Genomic DNA, 8,314 nt, shown 5'->3' with positions numbered 1-8,314 from the left:
TCACTAGTGGATTCTCTCAAGAAAATAGCATACGGTGGGTAAACAAATTAGTGTTGGGCAACTGATAGAACCTCAAATAATTATGACGATATGCAGGCAATGATCATTATATAGGCATCACATCCAAGATTAGTAGACCGACTCCTGCCTGCATCTACTACTATTACTCCACACATTGACCGCTATCTGGCATGCTTCTAGTGTACTAAGTTCATGGAGAAACGAAGTAATGCAATAAGAATAATGACAAGATGTAGACAAGATCTATTCATGTAGGAATAGACCCCATCTTGTTATCCTTAATAGCAACGATCAATACGTCTCTTGCTACCCCGTCTATCACTGGGAAAGAACACCGTACGATCGAACCCATCACAAAGCACCTCTTCCCATGGCAAGAAAAATCGATCTAGTCGGCCTAACTAAACCAAAGATTGGAAGAAGAAATACGAGGCTATAAGTAATCATGCATATAAGAGATCAAAGAAACTCAAATAACTTTCATGGATAAAAATATCTGATCATAAATTCAAAGTTTATCGGGTCCCAACAAACACACCGCAAAAAGAGTTACATCAAATAGATCTCCAAGAGACCATTGTATTGAGAATCAAAAGAGAGAGAGACACTACTAGGGAAAACCTTATACAAAGCATCTTAGTAGTAGTGATGGACAAAATCTTGCACTACTGCTACTTAGTAATAGCGCGTGTAAATAAATCGCGCTACTGCTATCATTTTAGCAGTAGCGCATACTAGCAAAATGCATTGCTGCTATGTTTGAACTGGACGCACATGGCTAGCCCCACTTAGCAGTAGTGTGTATCCTTACCCAACGCTACTGCTATGCTCTGTAGCAGTAGTGCTTTTCACGAACCCGCGCTACTACTAACCCTACCTTATCCTCCCCACGTGGCCGACCCTGATATCACTCACTCTCCCTCTCAGTCACTCTCGTCCGCACCGATACGCGTTGTCCGCCACCGCCGCGCTGCTCCTCCACCGAGGTACTCCCTCCTTTCCCTCTCTCCTCCTCCCACCGCTCCCTTCTCCCTCCTCCTCCCACCGTGCCCTCCTCCCTCCTCCTCCCTCCTCCTCCGGCTGCCCCCTCATCCCTCCTCCCTCCTCTGCCAGCAGCCCTCCCCCCATCGCCCCTCCCTCCTCCTCCTCCGGCCGCCCCTCTCCCTCCCTTATCTCTGTTCTTGCAAGTTGTAGGTAATTTAAATGTATATTTTAGAATGTAGACATTGTAGAATGTAGGTTTTTTAATAGAATAATTTTTTTGACTATTTTAGGTGTTTTTAATAAAATAGAAGTAAGAAAATTTAGGGTAGAACTAGGGTAGTAGAATTTGTAGCAAGTGTTTAATAGAAATAGTTTATTTAGTAAGTGATTAATATAACTAGTTTATTTATATTAAGTGCTTAGTAGAACTAGTTTATTTAGTAAGTGCTTAATAGAACTAGTTTATTTATAGTAAGTACTTAATAGAACTAGTTTATTTAGTAAGTAGTTCATAAAACTAGTTTATTTAGTAAGTAGTTAATAAAACTACTTTATTTAGTAACTGCTTAATAAAACTACTTTAGAGAGAGACCTATATTGGCAAATTTAGTTATGTTAGGATTATATACAAGATATTTTGAAATGTTTTTGTTCATATTTTTAACCATTGAAATGCAGTGACCGTCGATAAGTGGCCTATGTTTTGCCAGAGTGTTGATTAATTTCCGTTCCGACAAATTTCAGGTGCTCGATATGTCCTTTTTTAGCAAACGTGATGCCGGATTTTTTGGGTTTTGCCTTCGAGTTATAATCTTTGAATTTTGAACACAGGAGATGTCTGATGACGATGGGATCCCAGAGTGCGGATACTGCTATGATGACCGGGGTTTGTGCGATAGGTTTCCTCACCTGCAAAATGATAGGTTTTTCACTGTGAAGCTGGAAGACACCTTTGATGTTTGTACGGTACGCAACAACAAGCATTTCATCATAATTAATATCATCACTTGTGTTTCTTTTGTTCAACGTGTAATTTATGGATTTGTTTTCAATATGATTAGTACACCCCGTGCCATGCTAGACCATATGTATTGGAGAAGCTTGGTTTTGGTTTAGATGACTTTGAGAATGTGGAGACGAGGAGGGCTCACTTGAGAACTAAACATGGTTAATTATGAGTTTCTGGTTAAGCTGTACAATGCGATCAATCACTCCCATTTCGGTTGCTCTAATTGGGAAGCTCTCTACAAGGCATATGGATTTGAGGAGGGAATGCAAATAAGATTTGATATTCGTCCCGAAGATTATGGTGATGATGATGATAATATCGACATCTTGGTGGATGTGGATATGCCTCCAGTTTTGCCTAGATGTGAGTTTGTCAAACTAATTTGTTAAGTTCAGTAGTTTATGTTGTTAATTTAAAAATATTTGGTGTTCGTCGGTACCAAACTTATTTATTTATAATTGTCAGCTTATTTCCTATCTTCAAGAAATACTCGAAAGGTAGTAGACATCACATACTACAGCTATGATTCTAAGCTTAATTGTGAGGAGAAAGGTTATCTTGTCTCATTCATAGAAGATGTTGAGGCCTTCAAAACTAATCACTCTATCAGCCCAAATTATACTAGATACATGCCACTAGTCCATAAATTGCTTGATGGTAACTTAATTGCCAAAAACTTGGTAAGATTTTGTTAATGATGGTAACTTCATTGCATACATTATTCTTAAGTAAACTACATTGCTAACTATGTATGTTACTATTACGTTTTTGAACAGAGCCTCTCGAAGCAGGTTGTGCCTGGCATGCTATCTACCGAAGGTGATATGCATATGGTTAGCTTACAACCAACTCCTTCGAAGGCTTACCATACTGCATACTCGATTTCTTCAAATGATAGAAGGCTCAAAACCAAAGAATGGAGCAAAGTGATGAATGCGCACACGCAAATAATTGGAGACAAAATGAATGTGTGCAAGTCACAAGTTGGAGATAGGTTTATGTCCATTCTCCATTACGGAGAAGGACTAGATTATTTGTTTTATGGTATTTTACCTAGGAGAGAGGAGTAGGTCCTAGGTATTAAGAACAATTAGTTAGTGTTATTATATATGACTATGATGATGATGAGAAGCTTTTATTATGTGCTACAATGTCTTAGACTTGATGGTGATGCTGAGTAGGAGTAGTGATTATGAGTACTATGATGATGAGAAGGAGGAGTTGTTATTATAACAAGTGACCAAGTTGTTATATGATGTCTCATGGACTAAAATGATGATGAGGAGGAGTTATATGACAATGATATATTATGATGATAAGTTGTTAATGATATGATGATCATGATGATCATGATGATGATGATGATGATGATGATGATGATGATGATGATGAGTTATTATGTCATTGGGTGAAAGAACCGCGGATTAGTTTCATATGGATGGATCCAAAGTGACCATTGGTTACTTTGGATCCATGCACTTGAAACTAATCCACGGTTCTTTCACCTAGTGATTTAATAACTCATTATAATGTAAAACAATCTGTAAATTGCTATTGTATGAAAAATTGTATAAAGGTGTATGAATACGACCTAAAATTTAAAAGAAATAGAATACGGAAGTATAGTAGTAGCGCGGGCGGAGAGAAGCGCTACTAGTAATTACTAGTAGCAGTTGTTTGGGAAAATGCTACTACTAAGTAGATATAGCAGTAGCGCGTGCCAGCAGGCGCTACTGCTAAGCTTTAGCTGTAGCGCCGTATTAGTAGCGCGGTTACCCACGCTACTGATAGGCCAAAAACTAGCGGTACTGCTAGGCTTTTCCCTAGTAGTGAGAGGAAGCCATCTAGCTACTAACTACAGACATGTAGGTCTACAATGATCTACTCACACATCATCGGAGAGGCACCAATGAGGATGATGAACCCCTTTGTGATGGTGTCTAGACTGGATCTGGTGTTTCTAGAACTTGCAGCGGTTGTAATTGTGCTTTGTCGACTCCCCTAGGATTTTGTATTTTCGGGGTATTTATAGAGAAAAGAGGCGGTGCGAGAGGCAGCCGAGGTGGGCACAACCCATCAGGGCACGCCTATGTAACAGCCTGGATTTTGGGCCCTTTTCTTTTTCTTTTGATTTATTTGGTTTTTGCTCTGTTTTTCTCTTTGGAGTGGTTCTGTTGCCTTGCCACCTGGGAAATCATCCTCATTCCCCCTCCCAAGTGGATCATCCTTCTCAAAACCTTGCCAAGACCATGTCACTTCACTCCTTGACCAAACCCTAAAATCTTTTTCTAGGGAATATTCCTTTTTCTATTAAAGGAATAACCCTATCTGCCCTAGGTTGTGAAGCAACCTATATTTCTGGCCATCCAAAATCCAATTAATTCTCATAATTCCTTTAGGTCTGTTGATCAAATATGCCCAAACTTTCCTGTCCTAGCCCAAGAATAATTCCCCAATAATTATTCTTCATTTCTGTCCTGAATGGCACTTTGTGAAGGAAGTGTCATTTATATCTTCCTAGTGGCTCCCCAACTTTTTGGGCATGCTTATATATCCAAATAATTGACTCTGCCTAGCCATCTTCCTCAGTGATTTTTCAAAGTTTCTGTTAGACAGAAGGCTTTGTGAAGGAAGCACTAGCTAGGAGTATCCAAATGAGTTTAACGTTTGCACACTCCTTCATGTGCTCATATTAACCCCCTCCACCCATTTGCAGCCCCATCCAATCATCTATGTGAGCACATGAGCAAATCTTTGATTCTGACAATATTTTCAGGTTGTGAAGCAAGTGTATTTTATATTGCTTCAAAAATTATGATAAATTACCAGATCATTCTTATACCCATAAAACATCTCTCCACCCAATTTGGCATTATTTCAATGAGCCATTTGATCACAAAAATTATTCCAAGTTTCTGGATAGAAATGATGTTTGTGAAGCAAGTATCATTTTGGCTTGTCAATTTGGTATGCGATTTTTACAGCATCTTTATATGTCCATATTAGGAGGATTTGCCAAGTTGCATCCCATTCCATAACTCCATGTTAGTGCATCATCCAAATCAAGTTTCTGCACCAAAAATGCAGTTGCAAAGCAGCCCTATTATTTATTGGTCCATTTCTTCTCTAAACCTCCAGAATTGTAGTTCTTCCTTAGTTAAACCTCCCAGACAACTCCAGTGTCTCCAGTCAAGTTCCTGTTGATCACTAGTGCACGGCCAAGTTTGCTACATTAAATTTCAGAGCTTGATTCCAACCCAACCACAATGCCTCAGGTCAAGCCAATGCTTCATTAATGATCCACCTCGGAAGGACTTACCGCTAGACACCAATTTCCTACCCATCGTGACCTCCTTGTGCATTGTCCCATGGTGACCGCGCAGATGGCATGCAGTTTCACGCACTCTGTGCATTGTGGCGTGTCCAGAGCACTGTTTGTGCTTTGGCACCTCTTCCCCTCATCGTCTTAGAGCTCGTGAGCATGTCCAGTGGCTGCATCTCGTCGTCTCTGTTCTCCTAGACCCCTCTCCCCCTCCGGCAGCTTCCTCACCGACGCTCGCTGACGCACGCCCACGGACATACAGTGGCGTTTTGGCTCCGTTCGTCATCGTCGTCATCCTCCACGTGCTTCCTTGGCCGCCTTTGCCCCGTGAGACTCCCCATGTTCTCCCTCCGCCACCTACCCCCGAGCTCATGCACGCGCACACGCGTCCGCGGCGCCAGACACGTGTCCTCGGCGACGGCCGATCGGCCTCCTCCCCCTCTGCCTATTTAAGGCAACCCCGAGCTCCCTCGACCGCGCCAAGCTCTTCCTCACCCTCCCAGCAACCTCCCTGACACATCCATTCGACTCTAGAGCCCCGCATCACCTCGGTTGGACGCCATGGCCGCCACGACCACGCTCCCCAATTGGCTCAAGCCGGAGCCCCTCTCCTCATTCCTCCTCCACCAGTAGCTCAACCAGACCCCGGCGAACCTCTCCCATCCCTCTTTTCCTCACCGGAGCCGCTGTGGCCACGCGCCCAAGTTTCGGCCGCCGCCCTCGTTCTCGGTTGCCGCAAGCTGTCGTTGTTCCGCTCCGTCCTGGCGCTGCTGGGGGGTGCAGACGGATGCGGCACGTCATGCCGCACTCATAGGTGCCCTCACTCTGGCGGGAGGTGGCCGGAGATGGTTGGGCCGGCGCCGGCCTCGCTGCTGCCTCCTCTGCTCTGCGGGCGCGCGTCGGGCGAGAGGAATGAGATGAGGCCGCTCCCTACCATATGGCCTTGGACCCCGCCGGACCCGCACGTCAGCGACTTAAGCCCCGGGCCCCCACTGCCACGTTGGATAAGTGTAAGCGCAGTTTATAGAGTAAGTTTTCGATGTTGGAAAGCGTGTTTCTGTTTAACTGCGGCCGAAAGTGTGCTTTCCCGTAGAGAAAATGTATTTCAGCCGAGTGTGCTTTCAGTTCAGCCGTAAGGGGCCTGTCTGTGAATAAATGTTTTACAGATTAGTCCCTAGTCTTCAACCCTTCATATCTTTTTATCGGTGACTCCAAATCAGGTGAATCCAAAGCCCATTCGTCGAGCCTGTTCCAATGGAATCATTTTCACCATGTTTTGACATTCTAAAAATGACCATTTTGCCCCTGCCCTTATTCAGCCCCCTCCGAGAGAGAAAGATCTCCGGCGATTCTTTCCACGAGTTCTCGCACTTTCCCCCGGTGATTTCTTCCATCTCATGCAAGCCACACCCTCCATTTTGCATCACTGTAATGCAGTGACATGGTTTAATCTATTTGAACTTGTTTAAAATATTGCTTTAGCTACACGACTTTGTGCATGGCATTTTCTCAGAGTATTATTTTGATCTTGCTGTTGCCATGCTATTGTTTGGATTACTAGGAGTTATGCTTGCAGTTGATGAGTATCATGTTGTCATTGGAGTATTAGTGGCTGGTATTATGATTATTTTCATGATGGTATCTGGTATTATATTTCGGAATATTACTTTGGATGTCATGTTGCCATTGGATTATTAGTGGCTAGTATGCTTATTTTCATGATGATAGTTGATGTTTTGTTGCCGTTGCTTGGAGTATTATTTTTGGAGATGATGTTTACATGTGGATATTAGCTGGATAGCTTTGTTCTTGTTATTGGAGTAGTAGGATTATTGTTTTCGGATTCATCATGATAGTAGTGTTTTGCTATCTCAGAGTATTTTGGTATGATAATTTTATGCTTGGGATTAGTCCTTGGATATTGCTATGACTTGGATTATAGGTTGGTAGATGATAGTAGAGTATCAGTTATCACTGATATATTTTGGGGATAAATTCTGTCATTAAGTTGGTCAGGTGCCACCGAACCGGGCTTTTTCCAGTGCAGCCACATTTGCCTGTATGGGAAGGCCCTAGCTGGGTCTATTGTCATGCCTCTCGCTGGGGCCTCCAATTAGGGAAGGTTATGGGCGCGCGCTACCCTGATCAGGTAGGAGCACATAAGCCTTGTGAGCCTGAGTTTGGTTATGTGCACATGTCCCCATTTGGGACCGTTTTTGTTTTGCCACGACGGTAGCTGTTGGTGCCTTTGGTAGGCACGGGACCACCGATGACTTAGCCCAAAGAGGACTTGGTCAGAGTGGCCGGGAGAGTGTCAAGGCAGTAGATCGGTTTTGTTGGAACACCATTGGTCCACTCGAATGGGAGAGCGAGGCCATGGGTTCTGTGGTGTGGGTACAGTGTGCTACCTCTGCAGTGTGTGTGTGTGTGTGTGTGTGTGTGTGTGTGTGTGTGTGTGTGTGTGTGTGTGTGTGTGTGTGTGTGTGTAATCTATCGATAGCCGCGTCCTCGGTCATGGGCACAAGTTCATACTAGGTCACACCGTTCGATCAACACACACATGACGGAATGACTTATAGTTGATGTATATGATGTATGTGAGCAGTAACAGTTTCGCAGGACGTTGATGATGATGTTGAGATGATCTTGAGGATGATCATTCAGTTTGTGATGTGGTCACGAGGTGACCGTGTGGATATGTTGATAACAAGGTGATCATGTGGATGTTTTGATCACGAGGTGGTCGAGATGGTATATTGCTTGGCTGGTTAGCCAAGAATGAGATTGTTGTTCGGATTGAGATGTTGGTTTATCAGTATTGTAGTAGTTTCATATCATGCTTAGTAGTTGATGTCGTATCATGGTAGCGGTTAATTTAATTAACTTGCTTAATGCTATGTTGTTGTCTTGCCTTCATGTTTGTGGTTGTTGTGAGCTTGCAAGTACATTCAATGTACTGACCTGACATGTCATGCCAG

Source organism: Triticum aestivum, chromosome 7B, assembly GCF_018294505.1.
Source record: "Triticum aestivum cultivar Chinese Spring chromosome 7B, IWGSC CS RefSeq v2.1, whole genome shotgun sequence".
Classification (NCBI taxonomy): domain Eukaryota; kingdom Viridiplantae; phylum Streptophyta; class Magnoliopsida; order Poales; family Poaceae; genus Triticum; species Triticum aestivum.
The sequence above is the reverse complement of the archived record's forward strand: the minus strand, read 5'-3'. Positions refer to the sequence as shown.